Source organism: Spermophilus citellus, assembly GCF_964194105.1.
Source record: "Spermophilus citellus genome assembly, chromosome: 1".
Lineage (NCBI taxonomy): Eukaryota > Metazoa > Chordata > Mammalia > Rodentia > Sciuridae > Spermophilus > Spermophilus citellus.
The window spans coordinates 58168184-58189294 of record NC_138182.1 but is presented as its reverse complement, the minus strand read 5'-3'; the positions used below and the strand labels follow the sequence as shown (position 1 = coordinate 58189294).

The window sequence follows — 21111 nt, the reverse complement described above, 5'->3', positions numbered from 1 at the left end:
GTGTGAGTTAGTCAAAGGAGGTTGTCTTTAAATAAAGAAAATGCATTGAATACTGCTTTGAATAAAAATAAAATTGGCTTAAAATAAGAAAATATATGAACATAACTAAATAATAGTTTAAACTAAAATCTTTACATTAGAATTATATTTTTACCCTTCACTTTATTTAAATATGTGTGTGTATGACCTATAACATGTGAGTCTCATGACCCAGAGAAATTATTATTATTACTATTATTAATCAGACCAGTAACCTTCATGAATATCACCACATATATTGCTTTCTCTAGGTCCCAAGTTCAATGTTGCAATATAACATGGGTCCAGATCGACCACATATGTAATATGTTAATTTACAAGGGAGAAATTTTTAATGTCATATATTGGGCAATAGACAGAATTACCCTTTTTTTATCTGGAGGAAGATGTTAGCTTCATCATACTAAATGTCAGAATACCTAAATTTGTTTATGAAAAGAGACAATATTTATCTGTTAGGAGTATGCTATAAAATATTCCTGAAGAGATTGTCTGGTACAAAGGATAGCCACTCAGTTGCTTTTAAGGCACACACACACACACACACACACACACACACACACACTCACACACAAACAAAGAAAAACAAACAAAACAAAACAAAAACATAAGAAATTCAAAACAATCCCCACCTTGATTCTATAAATTTTGGCTAATGGAAATTGACTATCCACTCTGCTTCATCTGACTGAAAAAGGATTGGACCATATCTACTTAATCTATTTCATATAGAATTCAGCTTAAGTTATTTTAATAGGATTCCATATAGACTATGAGACGAATCTGCAACATTGACCTCATCATGCCCTTTCCCTGAGTTTCACATACAACTAGCTCAAAACAGTAAAACTTTTTCCAAAAATAATAATTTTCCAGAATATCTATGACTTTCTTCTTATATTTCTTAATTGGCCTTCTTACTTAGCCAAATATATGAATCCAGGAATACTATCCAGCACTAATAATTTCACAGATGTCACTTTGTTTTGTGAGAATCAAAGCTACAGAAATCCTGTCATTTGTAACAATCTTGGCCAGAACGTTGAAGCTGACCTAAACCACTTTGGGAACTGAGGTGGTATTGGTAATTACCTCAGTTAAAATCAGGGAGAAATTTTCTATTACTTTTCCTATTCAGATTTCTAACACATGGATAACTTTCCAAATGGTAAGCACAATGAATCCCTTTAGAAACCTCCCCTAAATAACTGATGAGAGTCTTATTTTGGAGTGAAATCTCAAGTGATATGAAGGCTAAGATCTATTTCTTATGCTTCCATAAACAACCAAATCTCTTACAATATATTCTTTGGCTTAAGACAGTGTGTAGTTAGGAAAGAAACAAGCGAATGACATCAAACTTAGAGTCCAAAGACATACATGGTAATCTAGGAAAGTACAACTGTTGAGGCTTCCCAAGTAAGACCTACATAGGTCAGTGATTCCTAAATAGTCTCTCAGTCAGCCAGTAGGCCTTTGAATTCTTAAGTTGGTTTAAATAATTTAGTATGATCATAGATTTGGAGATACATTATTGAACACTATTATCAAAACCTTTCCTATTTGTCAAATCACACAGGTAGCATTCATGTACTACATGAATTAAGAAATAAATGGTTTTATAAATGGAGCTATGAAAATCATCTAAAGCTACTGAGAGAAGTTTTGTTTGTGAGGGGCAGTATCTGGGCCTCTCATTTATTTCTGGAATACTTCTTGGTAATATGAAAAGAGGTAGTGATCAACTCAAAATCAGAATTATCTGCAAGGGGATGGAAGAATCAAATGTCATATGAAATAAAGATTCTTAAAATAGTTCAGTATAACCATATTAGAGCTCTTTCTTTGAGAGAAAACTTTGAGAGGCAGGTCTGAAGATCAAAGATCATTAATGATTCTTTTTTTTTCCTGTATATTTTAAGGTCTAAGTTTTTCCATCAACAGGGGCCAATTTCTTGCATTCTTTCCTTCATTAAAAAAATGTATTCTTGCAGTATGCACACCTGTAAACCCAGTGGCTTTGGAAGATATGGTAGGAGGATTTTGAGTTTAAAACCAGCCTCAGCAAAAACAAGGCACTGTCTCTAAATAAAATACAAATTAGGGATGAGGATGTGTCTTAGTGGTTGCATGCCCCTGAGTTCAATCCCTTGTCCTCCCACCAAAAAAACTTGTCTTATATTCCAGTACCTATAATTATCTTTTCCACAATGATCTCATATTTATTCCCATATATGCCATCTAGAAGGACAGGGTACATGAGGTACAAGGATAGAAAAACATACAGAGATTCAGTAGAACCCCCACCAAGGCACACTTGAACTAATTTTAGTGAAACTGTAAAATATTCTAATAAGTTGAGTAATCAATTGGTATTTGTACAATTGAAATTATGCCAGTCAAACTACAAAATCCAGAAGCCTGAATTGGAATTAAGGTTGAATCCTCCTGGTGCCATTTTCATTGGACTGCCACTGAAGCTGCACAAACTAGTATAGTCTGGGTGCGTCATTAAGGACATAAAAAAAAATAGGTTAAGCAATGATGAAGAAGGAATACTGCATATTTAAATATAGTGTTATTAATATGTCATGCCCTTTAAATTTTAGTTTTCTAAGAACAACATGATCCCCTGCTTGGATCAAGTGCTTGCATCAACCAATCTTGTTTGTTAAGGTGTTTGGGTTATGAGTAAAATAGAGAGAGTCAGAAATGTTTTAAAGTTTTTAATTTGATAAGGTAATTTCAATGGGCCAAGTGGCTAAACACTAAAATGATGGCAGATGTGAAGTTCCATGAAGCACTGTGAATACTAATCCATTATTTAGTGATTTAAAAAATACATATACCATTATCGGACTACATATATTCTGTAAGTTTGAAAATATGACATATTAGTGTCAGAGAAGAAAATTAGGTGATTGAATTTGGCTGATGGAGTTGGACCAGTACAATTTAACTGAACAACATAACAATTATGAAGCCCTGTTGATAGACTTTTGGAGCTGTTAGTCAATTTTCTATGAACAGTACAAGTCAAGTGCTGAACAATGTGACTTTCATCCTTATGAGAAAAAAAAGTGAATTTTTGGCAATAGGTACAAGTCAGACAACCAGATTAGTCTTTATATAACAAACACATAGCTCTTTATATTTCAAATACATGGACCAATCTATGATAGCAGATATATTTTAATGGACAGATATTTAGGATGTTCATTCCAGGCATCAGTGTTAATAATCTGAGCTCAACTTACAAATGGATTACAGAAGGTATAAGCAAGCTCTTATTCTGTTAATTTTTATAAATGGTTCATATGCTTTAATACAACAGAAATATACTTCCACATATGATGACCTTTGAAAAGGGTCTCCTCAGGCTTCTTGTGTTTTTGTCTTTCAAATTGTAGACTAAATAGCTAAGTCAAAAAGCATGGTCCAGGACTGGGGTTGTGGTTTAGTGGTCGAGTGCTTGCCTCACGTGTGTGAGGCACTGGGTTTAATTCTCGGTACCCCATATAAATAAATGAATAAAATAAAAGATTGATCAATGACTAAAAAAATTAAAAAGTGTGGTCCAATAATCTTTAAACTATAAGGAAAGAATAATAATTCGGGAATAATGGTATGAGGAGCTCTCCCTCTTTTTCATGAACAACCATAACAAGTAAAAAAAAAAATTAATTTAAAAACCAAAAACAAGTTTTCTGGATTTGTTCTAAGTGCATACAACAGAAGAATAAATGTTTATTCAAGAAAACTTTCTAAAGTTTGATAAGAAAAATAATGTCAGGATGTGAATCATGAGCACAAGCTTAATCATCAGAGTTCTACTCTGGAATATTGAGCCAAATAGATGAGGATCATTGCTCCCCAGCTCTCAGCTAAAGGCTACAGTATCATTTTAAGGAAGTGTTGCTACTACCTTTTCTCATTTCTCCGTGTGACATGTAGTAGAGTTTATATTCCACATGAGTGAATTAAACTGATGAAGAGCTTCCTTTCTCCACCAAGTCCCAACATAAACAGTGGGATCTCTGGTAAGTGTTTACCCAGATAGGGAGAGGTTGTACACCCAAAATGGCAAACTGAGAAGAGAATATGGTGACACCCAAACAATAGCTGTGCTCATGAAGCAAGTGTAACATTTGGTCCCAACTCCAACTCTCAAGAAGTGAAGCAGAGATTTTTTTTTTCCCCCAGCGGTTGAAGTAGGCCATAAAACAGATATCTCCAAAGCACTCTCCAAAAAATTTACTTTATTTAGAACAAATGCATGGAAAACTTCAAGGGCACTCTCAAAACAATAGACATTTATTGGTAAACAATTGAGAAAAGTCTAGGAACTTCATAAATATGATACAAATTATAGGCTACCTGAAGAAAACAAAACAAAACAAAACACACAAACAAAAAAGCAAAAGAAGTTGAAAAGGATATTCCTAAGGTTGGAATGATCCTCAAAAACTGGCTTCAAAAATTACTCTTTTTATGGAATGAAAACTCAGACAAGACAGTGAAATAATTTGTGCTTTAGGAAATTATTAAAAAGCAGCAAGTAATTAGTGGACAAAAACTGGGTATGTTATTAGCACAAGCAGTTGGTTAGCAAAAATAGAAAGGAAAAATAGTCTAAAATCCCTGTAGAAATAATTTGTCATCCTAGAGTGATAGTAACCATATCTAAGGGTAGTATGATACCCTCTGAAGAAAGACAGCAGAATTTTTATATTGTAAGGGGAAAAAAAAAACAGTACTTGCTGGGTGTAGAGGCACAGGTCTGTAATCCCAGAGGCTAGAGAAACTGAAGCAGGGGATTTGCGAGTTCAAACCAGTCTCAGCAACTTAAGGAGGCACTAAGCAATTCAGTGAGATCCTATCTCTAATAATAGAATATATATAAATGTGTTGTATTATTAAATATAATGTATATGGGGATATGTGTGTGTGTGTGTGTGTGTGTGTGTGTGTGTGTGTGTGTGTGTGTGTATTGGGCTGGGAATATTGCTCAGTGGTTAAGTACTCCTTGGTTAAATCCTCAGCACCAAAAAATTTTTAAAAAGTACTAAATTAATCCAGGGAAAGTTGCTAAACCAACAAAATCCAAGATTCTAAAGGCTACCTCTTTATTTGCCAGAATTACTAATCATCAAAATATCAATAAACAAATACTTTAATTAAAATATCACTAGCATAGTAGACCCTCAAAAATATAAATTCTCTACATCCAGTCCTTCTTTACCAGAAGAATCCACTCTGCCACTTATGAAATAAAGAAAAAAAAAGAATGTAACCCAAAAATAAGAGCATACACATCAATTCTTACTTTACCAAGCCATTCCTGCAGGTGGAAGTTGGGTGAATTAAGTGCAGTTCCTTTGGAGTTCTCTTTATGCCTTCCCTCTGGCTGAGGCCTAAGCTTCTAAAAGACAGAAGCCCCTGTGCACACTTGGCAGGAATGTTGGTGAGGGAACAGGTGGAGATAAGGGATATGCCCTGAGGTTTATTTTCTATGTCCTTCAATGTTAGCACTGCGCCTACACTGAAAATTTTGCCAAACACACTCAGTTGTATCTGTGTAATTGTTCCTCCAGTGGAACTGACTAGGATGTAACTTTTATCCCTGCATCTAGGGAAGTCATAAGAGTTTGATTCTTTCCCTTCCTCAAATTTCCCCAGTGGTGTACCGCCAGCAGTCTCTCTTGTTATTAAGAATAAATCCCTACCCCCCAGTTATTTTTTACTACAAATCACATAGAGACAGAATAAAGCATGGAATGGAAAATAAAGATTGATAGAAGAAAGGAACATCTACAAGCCAGCCAGGAAAGGACATCACATTCACATTTCGCTTCAAGTGACATCACATTTGTTTGATGCTCAACAAAACATCCAATGCTTTTGTTCATTCCACAGCCATGTGGTCTATAAAGTCATGAATATGTACACTAACAATTTAAGTTTCCAAGATTCCTTGGTTCATCAATCACAACCACATTTTTTTCTTTCCACAAACATAGTGTTTACAAACTCTTTGGCTTACTAGGGCTTGACCAACACAGTCATACAAAAAAGAAGTACATATTTATCCATTTCACATTTTTGTTCTATTGTCATGATAGTGAATTTCTTTACAGTGTTAATAGAAGAGAGAGGGGTGTCTTTTATGTCAAAAGTAGTGACTGCAAAATTTTATCTAGATTTATTTGGGTCTGGTCTTATCCCACTGAAGCCCAACTCATTTGTGTTTTAAACTCCATTTGGGGATAATCTGGAATATTTTTCAGTGGCATATGTGTGGTTTGACATGGGAGTTTGCATTCTCAGGGAAATTTCTCCAAGACTGCCCAATTTCCCCTCTAGTAGCCTATGCTCATTGCCAATAACGCTAAGATATTTCATCTATATTCTTCTGAATTAACCCAGGGTTGTTAAACAGTAGAAGAATATGAGCTTCAAAAGGACTCAGTTATTCTCAGTCTTCATTAATAAGCACTACTTTCTCTCCCATTGACCCTAAGGTTTAAAACTTCTCTGATTTTTAGCCTGTAGTGTTTATGAATTTTCCCCATTCGTTGCTTAGGATACTTAACAGGTCACTGTAACTGTGGTCAGATGAAGGGGCCACAGTAGGTGAGCAATTTGTACCCAAGCAGGATAAATCAGTGCTGGTTATTATAATGCAACAGACCTGAATGGAAAGTCAGGTGGCTAAAAACTTCCTCTGCTGAGAGAGGAGTGAACAATAACCAAGAGAACATTCAAAGGACTGATTTTTAAATCTTTCCCAGTACTCAATCAGTTGTTACTGCTAAGTTCCTCTTCAGAGAAAAAAAAAAAACTGAACACTATTGACAATTGTCTGTATAATTGATCTATATGCTCGCTACTGATTTTCACAGACTCCCTCAAGTCCTATAACTTTCCCAGAAAAATTTTATTCTTGTTTTAAAAAGTATGAATGTAGGCAATCACTCCTGCATACCAAAAGCATCAAGAAATGAGAAAGGTGTGACATTTTGCCCTACCTTCCTACTTACAAGTTAGTTGACCACAACTTCATAGATTCTAGTAGAAGCCACAAGTTTCTTGATTAAGAGAAGAAACTTTCTTGTACTTATAGCATATTGATCAACATGTATTTGAACATGTGATTTTTCAGCTGACTTCTACAGGTACAAGGCAACATAGGCCAAGATAATACCTATACATTCAATGGTTTACATTAATGTAAAGGAACCCTTGGCTTAGGGAACATTTGTTGTTGAGTACACCAGCTCCTCTCTGACATTATTTTAATGGACAGTATGCATACTTGCCTCTCTGTTCCAGATAAGACACTATTTTATATTCCAGGTATAAACAAATCAGCTACTTATTGTAAGATAAAAGACATTTTCTATATATTCAATGACATCTCTGAAATAATAGTTCAGAAAAATTTGCAGAATTGTCTCTCTAAACATATTCAGAGAAGCAAGACATTCAAGGATAATCATCTCTCACCAATTCATACATGCATATTAATTTAGTTATTTAACTAATACATTTACAAATACAATATTTCTGAATAACAATAGAAAATTTTTCAAAAATTTAATGTGTATATCTTTATTAATAATGTATCAGTCTTATTATGTAATACAAAATTTTAAAAGCTCAATATAAGTTATTCCCTTGAGTTTATATTGTTTAATAAAATTTCTCTATCATCAGCACTATAGGCAAATACTCATTTTTTATGCAAAATATTTTTATAGAAACAGTTCTTTATCATTAAAATATTCTTTCAACATTTTTCTTTTTATTTAAATTATTTTTTACTATATCACCATAAAAAATTATAACTTTAAATCATAAATAATACGAACATATAGATTATTCAACATAAATTCAATTTTTTTAAAGACGAGGAATCTATATAAAATTGAAGTCAACTGTTAGGTTATACTAATACAAGTTAATGATTAAGCATGTTGTCTCAGAGGGTAGGCACTTGCATTAGTCAGGTTTTACTACTCTAACAAAAATACTCAACAAAAACAATTTATAGGAAATTTTTGTGTCATAGTTTCAGTTTCAGAGATTCAATCCATGGTTAGCTAAAGCCATTGTTCTAGACCTGAGCTGAGGCAAAACATACATCAGGGTGGAAGGGCATGGGGCGGGGGTAGAGGGAGTGGGAGGGTGAATTAGTCATCCCATGGCAGATGTAAGCAGAAAACAGAAGACAGGCTCCAAGGACAAGATTAGTGCCCAAGGATGCTCCCCCATAAATTATTTCCTGTAGTCATGCCCCACCTGCCTATGGTGCTCTATTCAAATTATTAACTCACTTAATATATAATCCACTGATGAAGTTTCAGTTCTCATAATTGTTTTTTTTTTTTTTTTCATCTCTGCATTGTGAGATAAACGTGATCTTTTAGGGGATATTAAAGATCCAAAGCATAACATTGTGCTCCTGGTCCTTAATAGCTCATGTTTATCTCACAGTGCAAAAAGAACGTATTCCATCTCCAAAAGTCCCCATAGTCTTTTGACAATTTCAAATTTGCTCAAATGTCCAAATCCAAAGTCTTCTCTGAGACACAAGGGAAACATTTGGTTAAGTCCCTATAAAAATCAACAGCAGGTTACATATATCCAGTGTACCTTAACATAGAATAAACTTTCTCACTTCAAAAGGGAGGAATAGGGGCATAGAAAAAAGTTATTGGATCCAAGCAGGACTGAAACCCAGCTGATCAATCAAGCTCTATATTTCCATGTCGGGCACCTCGAGCACAGGATGGCAAAATGTGAACTTCAAAAGGCTTGGGCACTCCTGCACTTATGACTTTGCTATTTGAAACTCACATGACCTCTCTCTTGAATGTCTCTGATTGCTTTTTGCAGCTTTCCTCTGAAGATGTTACATGTTCCTGGCATCTCTTAATTATTGTGGGTTTCCTTGCAGTTCCACCTTCATTCTCACAAGTTCACAAATTGCTCTCTTGTGAGCTGCATGCATAGATTCAACCTTGTTACACTCTTAATGGCCACAGACCTTCCTCTGAACTCTCAGTAGAATCCTCTACGATACCTTAACTCCTGAATCCTGCATTCCTGCAGAACCAGCTCCACTGGATTACACCAAGGCCTGTCACCAGTTCCAGTAGTAGCCAAGCCTTCTAGGACCATAGTTTTAGCAAACTCTGAGTTCCTGGGTAGCTGAGGGTAGTGATCCAATGTCTGGAAAAATAAGATCCAAGAAAGAACTTTGTAAGCAGGGTGCCTGACTATCTCTTCTCATATCAGTTTTCACTTTTATACTTGTGAATCTGCCATAAGTATGGTCTTGATGATTCCTGAGATGGCCTCAAAGCATCTTTCTCATTGTCTCTATATAAAGTACCTAGCTTCTCTTTAGTGAAGGGTATCTCTTCAAATACAGCATCTTTCTAGGTCCCAGTTTTACATGTGCTTTTATAGCCAAACTGCAACTCTAAAAACATTTCTTCTCTGCTCTCAGTTATCACAGTACATCTGGCTAAAGACAGCCATCAATTCCATGTGAATGGAGTGCTGCCTTGATATTTCCCCTACCAGATTAATCAACCCATCACATTTAAATTCCGAAAGTTTTAGGATGTAGACAAAATGTAGAGCATTTTTTGACAGAGTTAACATGATTGGACTTTAGTCCAGATTCCAACATAGCCCTCATTTTCATCTTAATCATCATGAGCATAGTCTTTATTGTCCACATTGTTATCAGCTTTCTGGTCTTCTGAATTCACATCAGAATTTCCCATTAATCCTTGCTTACAACATTCTAAGTGTCTTCTCTAGCCTGCATTTTCAATTTTTTACAAACTCCTGCAAACCAGATCCAAAATCTTCTGACCCACTTTATCAGCTATAGTGATAACAAAGATCCCACTTTGTCTTTCAATTTCTGTGTTAGCTTTTAATGGCTATTACCTAAATACTTGATAAGAAAAGTTCATTTTGAACTCATAGTTTTAGAAATTTAATCCATGGTCAACTAAATCCATTGCCCTAGACATGAGGTAAAGCATAACATCATGTCAGAATGGCATGGTGAAAGAAAGCTGTTCAGATCATCATAATTTAAGCAGAAAGAGAGATCAAGCTGGTAGGGATAAAATGTAAGCACCAAAATCATGCCTTTAGCGACCTACTTCCTTTAGCCATACCCTAACTGCTTATAGTACCACAGAATAGTCAAATTATTAATCCATCCAATGGATTAATTCATTGAAAAGGTAACAGTTCTTAAAATCCAGTCTTTTCAATTCTGAGCATTGATACCTTCCCTAATACATGAGATATTCAGGAGATATTAAAGACCCATATCATAAGTGTAGAGGACTTTACATTAATTTACCTGTTATAAATTTATGAACTATTTCTCCACCTGTGTGAAAAATTTAAAAATCAAGCAAAAATAACCCTTACTTGGCCAAGTATTTAAAGATATATATATATATATATATATATATATATATATATATATATATCCTCAGTGTGTATAAGGAAAAGAATTGCTGTCTGTGTTAAAATTTAGTATATGCAAAAATTTATGCATGCCATTTAGCAGGAAATGTACAGTGACATTAAAAGTTCCATTTAGATGAATCAATGCCACTGTAATATTGAAGAAGGATAATCTAACATATATAAAACTTGATATCTCAAATGGCCTTATTATTAGGCCAAAATATAGACTCTACTATTATTTATTATGCATACAAGCTAAATAATAAAAATGAAAATTTGGACAAATGTAAAAAGATGTTCATTTCATGACTTTACCAAATAATAACTGCATAATCATAATTTAGGAGTCCTTACAGAACATATTAAGTAAAGTGGAAGGACAACTCTCAACTGATGAATACTTTACAAAATATAAGGTGAGAAATTATCTACAAATCATCATCATCATCATCATCTAAGAGCAAAATACTATAACAGAAACAAAACTTTTCCAGTAAAGATATCTAAAGAATAATTGATTTTACTCTATCGTATACTCACTTATAATGTCTGTTGTCTATCTGCAGAGGCTTCTCAAAGTGTCAATATTTTCATCATTTTTTTCCTTTTCTTGTCCCTATAACTCATCTCTATATTTTAATGGTTTTTAACTGTGACCCAAAAGACATATGTGAAACAAAATTCTGCTCTAAAAGTTTATATTTTATTTATTTATTTATTTTAGGTACTGAGATTATAATTCAGGGCCTCACACATGGTGCTAGGCAAGAGATTTACCACTGAGTTACACCCCTAATACTTTACTTTTTAAATTAATTATTTTTTATAATATATTTTTTTGTTGTCAATAGACCTTTATTTTATTTATTTATATGTGGTAATGATAATCAAACCAAAAGCCTCACACATGCTAGGCAAGCACTTTACCACTGATTCACAATTCCAGCCCCACCCTTAACACGGTTTATGATATTTTGAAACAGGGTCTCATTAAGCCTCAGTCTCCTGAGTAGCTGAGATTCAAGATATGCACCACCATGTCCAGCTTATAAATAATGTAAATATTTTTAAACAAAATGAATTGTAAAATTATTTAAGTGAATAAAACTTTCTGTTTGCCACAATCATCATTTAAGCATTATGTTTAATTGAGAATAAATATCAGTCATTTTTATAATTGATATCTTTAAAAATTTATCAGTATTTTTTTAGAAATATATAATTTACTTGCATTTGAAAAATTCTAAATTTATACATCTGTATTCATATATGTATACCATGGGTGACTGGTTCCATGCATGTCTAAAGATACCAAAATTCAAATATATTCATCATTTACTTAAGATCATTTTTATTTGCATATTTATACATAATATACTATTATTTTCCTGTATACCTTAAGTCACCTATAGACTACTTGCAATGCCTACTATAATTTAAATGCTATGTAAACAATTGGGTATTTTTAATATTTATTTTTAGTTGTAGTTGGACACAATACCTTTATTTCACTTATTCATTTTTATGTGGTGCTGAGGATCTAACACAGGGTCCTGTACGTGCCAGGCAAGCGCTCTACCGCTGAACCACAACCCAGCCCTAAATAATTATTTCATGTATTGTTTAGGGAATAAAGACAAGGGGGGAAAATCATTAATATTCAATACAGAGATAGTTCTTTTTGAATAATTTTGATCTGCACTTGATTAAATCTATGATTTCTGCACTTATGGATATAGTGCACCAACTTTATTTTACATGTTTATACAAGTGAATTGTTTATACCAGAATTTTTCAACTATTTTGTCTTAGTTACTATTTGGAATATAAAATAATAAAAGATAATGATTTCTTTAATTAAAGGAGTTGAATAAAATAGCATATATATAAAAGCAATTTTTAATTCTACAAATTTTATATAACTAGATTATTGTATGTTATCAGAAGCTCTGACCAACATGTTTTATCTTTCTTGATCATCTATACAATACTTTGATTCAACAATCTTTTTCCCACACCAACATGTTATATCTAACTTAAAAACATCAATTTTCCCTCATAACTTCATACATTATTCTTGCCTTCCTCTCATTTCCCCATCAAAATGGCAAACGACTCTCTCCATTTGTCTTGCTTGACAAAGCCACTACCTTCTTGACATACTACTCTTCTTGCACACTGCACTGTGGGATTTACCTGATGAAAATTACATTTACAATCATCTTCATGACCATGAACCTCAAGTTTACTCTTAATGTGGAATAATTATCAGCTGAATCCAGTTTCTCCTCAACTTCTCATTGATTATCTGAAATTTCTCTTCTCTCCACAAACACTTGAAACTTTCTTCTCTATTTTTGCTTGTAGCTGATCATCTTATATCATTCATGTCACCTTTATCACATACATTATGTTCATCATAGTAAGTACAATGATTAAATAGTAATTTCTCTGACCAAATCTTTATTTTTATTTGCTTTCTCTTTTATACATGTTCAATAGCATTGAATGTTCATGAGATGAAGTTTAGTTTGTTTCATATTCTCTTACATTGATGTAACTAAATCATTTGGTAAGGAAAATTTTAAAAGAATATCAGACATACGTCTTAAAATAGTAATAATTTACACAATTAAGTGAATTTTCCCACAGTACATATTTAGTACAATCATAAACATTTTATTTGTATAGTGAGCTAGCATTTGAGAGACCTTTTCTTGAGGTGTGGTGAATGCAGAGAAAATTGACCTTTTATATCTTCAATGTGACAGGAAAGATTCCAGGTTTGATAGTACAAAAACTATACTGGTATAAAAAGAAAATATTTTGTGGGTTTGGTTGGAGCAAAGTAAATTATTTTCATGTCCAATTAATAAAGCTGGAAGTATGCAGTTTATATTGAACTAAATGAGTATTCAGGTTTTTGTTTGTTTGGATTGGTTTTGTTTTATTTAGTACATTATGATGCTTTAGCCATTTCCATACTAATTAGCATAGGTTAGAAAACCAGATTATTAAATAGGAAAGACCAAGGGAAGGTAAAAGAAGAAAGCAACCAAAGTCAGTTTCTTACCTGTACACCACTTAAGGTTTTCAATAATTTCCCACTGAAGGAGGATTGAAATGAATACAAGTTTTCCCATGGCTGCTGCACAGATTTCACTAAGTTGGTGGCTTAAAATAGAAATGTATTCTCTCATAGTTCTGTGAGTCAGAGATTCCAAATCAAGATTTTAAAAGGGCAATGCTCCCTCTGAAGGAGCATATAATGTCCTCCCACTACTAATAGAATAATGAGAATCTTAAACCCAATTAAATGGAAAAAAATATGAATATAATCAGAGAAATATCTTCAGAATCTTTGCCTGATGGTCTCAAATCATGTCCATTTGCCTATTTTTTGAAGTTAATTTTAAGATATAGTTTATATTAAAGAGACAAATTTAATCAATTTAATAACCTGTCTCATTAATGAGAATGACTGAATTATGCTTAGTAATAAAAATTCAACATGTTTTATAAAAAAATAATTTAGGTACAATTCATTTAATATTATATAAATTAAGTAGAAAACTTAGAGTTGATACTGATTCTATGCCCTTTCAGTTGACAGATTGTAAATATAAATATATATGTATACACACATCTATATTTAAACAAAAGCATATATATAATTATATCTGTAACTATCTACCTGATTACAGCTATCAATCTGATGACATCTGACAGAGCTTAATATGTAAATATTCAGGAAAAGGTGTTTGCAAGTAAATTTATATATATATATGAGTATATATGTATGTGAATATAGTTACATATATATGAATACATATACACATACTCACACAAATATATATACAAATAAACATGATTTCATAAAGATATCTCTGAGTCTAATGTAGCATCACAGAGTTTATTATAGCCATCCTCTTATGTTTTTTTTTCTTTTTTTTAATTTTTGTAGTTGTACAGAATGCCTTTATTTTATTTGTTTATTTTTATGTGGTGCTAAGGTTTGAACCCGGGGCCTCACATGTACAAGGCAAGCACTCTACCACTGAGCTACAACCCCAGCCACTTTCTTCTCATGTTTTAACTTTATATTCTGACAATGAGAAATCTGGTTCTAATTATCTGTGATTTATTTACATATTTGTTCAAATTTAGAATACATATAAATTTGAAATCTGTAACTTATACTTCTATATGCCTGTAAGAAACAAATCCACAAGGGAGAGTATAGCGCTTATGTTTTAGAGGATTTTTAGTCCTTAACCTCACAATTTTCCATTCAATTTTCCAAAGTTAATTTTCTCTCCACTTTTTTAAATATAATTACTTCATACGACTACATTCATTTGTGACATTCAGCATTCAGCAAAGAAGACATTGAAATGTGTTTATTTCCTTCTAATTTGCCTACAGTGCGTTTCAGTTTTTATAGGTATCAACAAATTGTAAACTCATGCTGTTTTAGACAGTTTTTTCACTGCTGTGACTAAAGGATCTGGTCAGAAATATTTTAAAGGAGGAAAAATTTGTTTCAGGGCTCAGAGTTTCAGAGGTCTTACACCATAGAAGGCTGGCTTCATTTTTTCCAAGCTCCAGGTGTGGCTGAACATCGTGGCAGGAGAGTGTGGTGGAGGAGGGAAGCAGCTCACATCAAGGTGATCAGAAAGCAGAGGGAAATCTCCGTTTGTGAGATACAAATATATACCCTATAGCCATGCCCCAATTCCCTCCTCCTTTGGCCACACCCTACCACTTCAGTTACCACTAAATTAATCCCTATTAGGGGTTTTAAATCACTGATTGGGTTAAGACTCTTACAACCTACACTGCCTCATATGCAAGCTTTTGGGGGACACCTTACATCCAAACCGTAACACATGCATACACCCTCACAATCCTACAGAAGAGTTATTTGTTTTTATTTAAAAGAGTACATAGGTATATTAGATACAATAACAATTTAATCAACCTTAGGATGTTAGAATGAAAGGTATAAAAATAGTAATATAGCTACTTTCATAAAGCAAAGAACAGGATAATGGAGAGGTGATATCAAAATGATAACAGTGAAATAGCTCAGAAACTCCTAACATAAATATAAACATGACAAATGTATAGGTAAATATTATTTCACAAATTATGATATGTTATAGAGTAAAACCAAGTAAAATAGACAAAGGACTTTATAATTAGGGTGGGAAGTATTTGCTGAATTATGTAGAGAAATCATGCCTCTCTGAGAAGATATAATTTGGGCAAATATTTTAGAAAATGAAAAATTAGATATGTAGATACACAGTAAAAGCTATTGTAAGTGGAAGAAAACACTAGTACATTATTTTACTAGCCAAAAGCGGCTATTTAAATTAAAATTAATTAAATTGAAGTAAATGTAAACATTTAATTACTCAATTAGATATCAATGCTCAATAACCACCTATAGATATAATTCAAATTACATGTTAGATCCATTCTTGCATAAAATACTATTGGGAAAAACTAAATTTCTATAGGACTTATGTTGAAAGCATATATCTACTATATGGAGAAACACAATGTGGTTGGAATGGAATAAACAACATAGAAAAAAGTGAGAAAGGATATGAAATAAAAATGTAGTTGTTCATACAAGTGAAATATTTATATGAAGAAATTTGTTGATTAATCCTATTTGCCATGGGCCATAAGCTTTCGTGCACACTCTGCTGAGTTTGCCAGATTGCCAGGTTTATCCATCTCCTGATACTCAGCAGTCTCTGTGGCTAGTTACATAGGCATCTAAATAGATCAAAGCAATCACAGCATGACAACTTTGTAACTACATTCTCTCTGATGGGAGAAGAACTGTTTTTTTTTTTTTTTTTTGAAACTAACTACAATATTGTTGGTTCAAAAAGTGGTAGGCCCTCTTTTCTGTGTTCCACTCAAGCTCTACTCAAGCACATATAAATATTATCTGGCATTTGACAAGGTACCCAACAGACTTAAGGGAGTTTGGGAGATCTTAGGGGACCTAAGCAAATATTCTAATATACATAATCTACTATCTCATGAGTAATAAAGTCATTTATCTGATAATAATTCAAGTTTATGCCAGTATCCATGAGATGGTAAGAGGTTAGCCTCAATAGTTTGTGAGGATAGTGTGATATTCCCTCATTTCTTGGTTATAAAAACATTAATCCAAGTTCTGATGTAAAGGTATGTTGCAAATTCAATTAAGTACACACACCCCAAAAAGGGAGACTATATAGATTAGACTTGTGGGCCCAATATAATCACTTAAAATCAGAGAAATGTTGTCAGCCAGAGTGAGATATGGCAGAATAGTAAAGTAGAACAGATAAGGCATAAAAGCAGATCAGAGAGATTCATATTTTGAGGACTCAGCTCATTGTTGCTGACTTTGCAAAAGAGAAAGTGGGTAGTGAGCCACATAATGTCTGGGGCCTGTAGTAGCTAAGAACAGGTTTCAGTTCACAGCCAGTAAAGTAATACAGAGTTAGTTCTGTAATCATATGGGACTGAATTCTCCTAACAGGTTCTTGGAGGCAGATTCTCCCCCAGAACCTCTAGTAGTTCAGCATTATAAATGTCTTGATTTTCAACCTGTGGCACTGATTTTAACCTACATAATTTAAAAAAAAAATAAATAGGTACTGTTTTGAGCTGCTAAATGTGTGCCAATTTATTATAGAATCAACAAAAAATTAACACAGATCACAAAATAAAATCAAACACATAAATCCTTCACACTTGAAAAAGGTGGGAAAATCACTAAGGAAGTTAAGAATTCAGAAACACGTGAAAAACCAAGTATATCCATGGATGTAAATATGTAATATCACTCCTAACTTTCTGGCCCATACACACACACACTTATGCTGTAGGGTGAGGCATATATAATACCTAAACAAAAAAGATAAGAAAACATGATATAAAATGTATTTCAAAGTAGTGATGAAAGGGAAAAATTCAATTTTTTTTTCTGGGCAAATAGAATTGAAAATAGTAGATAGAGGATTATAGATAAGTAGATGGATAATAATAGAATAGCATATACAAAAGTAAATTCCAGATGAATCAATATATTGTTTATTGCAACAAACAACATAAATCTACAACTTAAGTAATACAGAACAATTTGACTATCATATATATCAAATAATATGATAAAGGTGAAGTGAAGAAATCAACAAATTAAGAGTTAGGAAATTTGGAACCTCAATGCCCCATAACCTGCCATTTTAATTCTCTGAATTACCAAATACATAGAGACCATTAAATTTGGAATATTGAGAGATGTACATTTCAAATTTCACATTCAGCAATGCCAATTCCAAACCACTACAGTCTTAGCCATACATACAATTCCACAGACTATTATGACTCAGAGGGGCCGTATTCTACTGGAAGAGTATTCAGAAAACCATAATATTGACTTCTTCGGCCATCTTGTGATTTCTCTTACATAGCCTTTTAGACAGAGACACATCCTCTTACCATTAAAAAGCAATGTCTCAGACAAATTTGTATGATCCCTCTGATCTACACATGTTGATACTTTATGTTGATTTTATATCATCTTACCATAACCTTTACTTTTTTATAGAACTCTTAATGTCCTTTTTCTTTTTGTTAGCTTTCAATAACTATTCATATCTTAGCTCACTCTTTTCCATGTATCCAGTGCTAATTTAAACAACTGACTACCTTATTTAATTACTAAAATAAAACAGACAATTCTATTATGTAAAGGTGCTTGACAAGGGATTTGCCCTTTGTTTTGTAGAGAATAGAAAGACCACTTTTTGAATATTTTATTTAGTTGAGTAACATAAGCAAATTAGTGACTCATGAAAATAAATATAGCAATATAGTTTAAAAATAGCTTTGAGTGGGAAGACACATGGTTAAAAATCAGGAAAATAGTCATTTTATTAGGAAAATACTCATTTTATTCCTAAACTATTAACTAATATAGCATAATTGAGAGCTGAAAATCAAAACAAAGCAGAATTTTTTTTTTTTGTTAGAAGACTGTATAAGACTTGCTGTGTAGCAAATTACTCATCAGAGAGATCAAATGAGTAGAGTGAATGGATTTATCTTCCAAAGTGAGAATTGACATTAGCAATTGATTGATTTATAGTCAAAAACCTGCCAAATTAATGAATAAAGGGGATTTACTTTTTAGGGTATGATGGGAGTGGGCATGTACAGTAAAATACTTGTTTATAAAAGTACATGTAATTTTTTAAGGCAGATGAGTGTTAAAATATCTAAAATTAGAAGTTCATCATATCCAGTGTACAGTTCTTGATTTTTTCAGTGCTTTTACTGAATTATATTTTAGGCATATACCATACATAAAACAATGAATTGGAAGTAAGTTTTCTTCGAGTTAACTTCTTGAGCTGCTAATTTTCCTTCTCCAAAAAAGCTACTTTTCCCTTCTCTTGCATGTCATTTCATGTATATTACAGATGTACAAAGAAATATTTATCACAAATTGATAACTTTTACCTATTGAACAGCCTTTCCCACCAGCTCCATTTCATACTTTCTCTATTGACTTTTGTACATTCTACATAATTGTGTGAAATTATGAGGTATTTTTTTGTGTCTGACTTATTTACTTTAATATAATCTTTTTTTAAATTCATCTCTGTAGTGCAATGACATAATCTCATCATTTTATGACTGAATAATATTCATGTGTGTGTGTGTGTGTGTAAGAGAGACATTTCCTTTATCCATTACTTGATGCACAATTAGGTTGATTCCATACCTTGATTTTTATAAAGAGTACTGAAACAAAGATGGGAATGAGATATCTCTTCAATATACTGATTTCATTTCCTTTGGGTATAATCCCAGTATTAAGTTTGCTGGGTCATATGGTAGTTGTATTTTTAATTGTTTTTAGAAAGCTCCAAGCTCTTCTCCATAATGGCTATACTATTTTCTATTCTTATCAACAGTGCACAAAATTACTCTTATTCCACATCCCCGCTAAACTTAGAATAAACAAATTTAGTATAGTTGCAAGGTAAAAAAAAAAATCAACATACAAGAACCAGTAGTATTCCTGAACATTGATAGTGAACAGTTGAAAAAGCCATCAATAAAGCAATTCCATTTATAATAGCTATTAAAAAAGAAAAAGGGAATATAAATTTAACTGAAAAGGTGAATGATTTCTACAGGGAAAACTATAAAATATTGATGAAAGAAAATGAACAAGACACAAATAAATTGAAATATATTCTGTGTTCATGGATTGGAAGGATTAAGGTTTTTCAAATGCCCTATTAAATAAATCTCAAGTTTCAAAGTAATTTCTATCAAAATACCAATGGTATTCTTCACTGTAATAGGAAAACAATATTATCATTTGCATAAAATCACAAAGACATCCAATACCAAACCAATATTGAGCAAAATGAACAAAGCTACAGACATTACATTGACTTCAAAATACATTCCAACCTTGAATTTATTATTCTACTTGGATGTCTTCCCTTTTTCCTCAGAAAGTGTTAGGGGATCTATTGCCCATACTATATTGCATTTTTTGAAACTCTTATTTAGTAATTTTATTAAGTTATATCCATATATTTTCATATTTATGTGTGTCCCTAACACTTCCTTAAATTGTGAGTACTTTTAAGATTGGGCTTTTTATCCTCATCTTTCTATATTTAGAGCCTAACATAGTGTCACTTAAAATGGAAGTGCTCACTAAATGTAATTTCAAGTGAATTCAATTGAAAAGTCTAATTCAATATTTTAAAGGAAGTTTAAGCATAGAAAGAATGATTAAATTAAATGACTTTAAATATTCCTTCCAATTCTGAAATGCACAAAATGATACTTGGATACCAGAATTATGGATTTGGACTCATCACTAGTAAAAGAATATTTCAGTTAAAGGAATTGATAGCAAGCCAAGTGTTCAGAAAAAAAAATGACTGTAAGAAGTAAAAGCTTTAAATGGGCAATAAGTGTTTTTCTTTTTCATGCCAATCAAAAGCATCTGTGTTTATCAATATATTTCAATTAGCAAACAGGTTAATAGAGGGGTTTGGGATTCAGCTTATCTGTCCCTTGCAATTGATATACTGAGAAATTCAATTCTGTTTTATTTCAACACAGGGCAAAAATTAGATTAAATTAAATTGATACACTAGGAAGTGATAGAATAAAATATAGTAAGCAGTAGTCAAAAATCTATAGCAACTTTGCTTTACACATTTTGGCTTCTAAGTAGGAGTAAATCCAGCCTCCTGAGAATAAAATCTAACAAATCTGGTTGGCGCAATGTAAATGAATACATATTTGCATTTAAAGTCCTAATTAGAACCCAAAATACAATTGATAATATCAGTATATAAAATATGTTAAATTAGATTTACTTTACATATAGAGAATATGTCTTTAATTTGTCTTATATGCTTATATGCTACCTGTGTTTGTTTTTTGCTACTCTTGTTATTCTTTTATTGCCAAAAGTGTAGTGAATATTTGTTTAGATAAGACTAAACAAAGATC

The 21111-nt window shown here is 32.5% G+C and overlaps 1 long non-coding RNA gene across 2 annotated transcripts in view; it reads right to left on the bottom strand.

The window, feature by feature from the left end:
- Positions 1 to 13742, bottom strand: part of LOC308645410 — a 67682-nt gene extending 53940 nt beyond the window's left edge. Inside the window, exons 1-2 of one of the 2 annotated variants that reach the window (XR_014021209.1) lie at positions 13619 to 13742; positions 9125 to 9273 (exon numbers count right to left, since the gene is read on the bottom strand). This is a non-coding gene — a long non-coding RNA (uncharacterized lncRNA). Of the gene's footprint in view, positions 1 to 4983; positions 9274 to 13618 lie in introns of those variants that run through there. The other variant, XR_014021210.1, reaches the window with a different exon arrangement.
- Positions 13743 to 21111: the final 7369 nt, after the last annotated feature.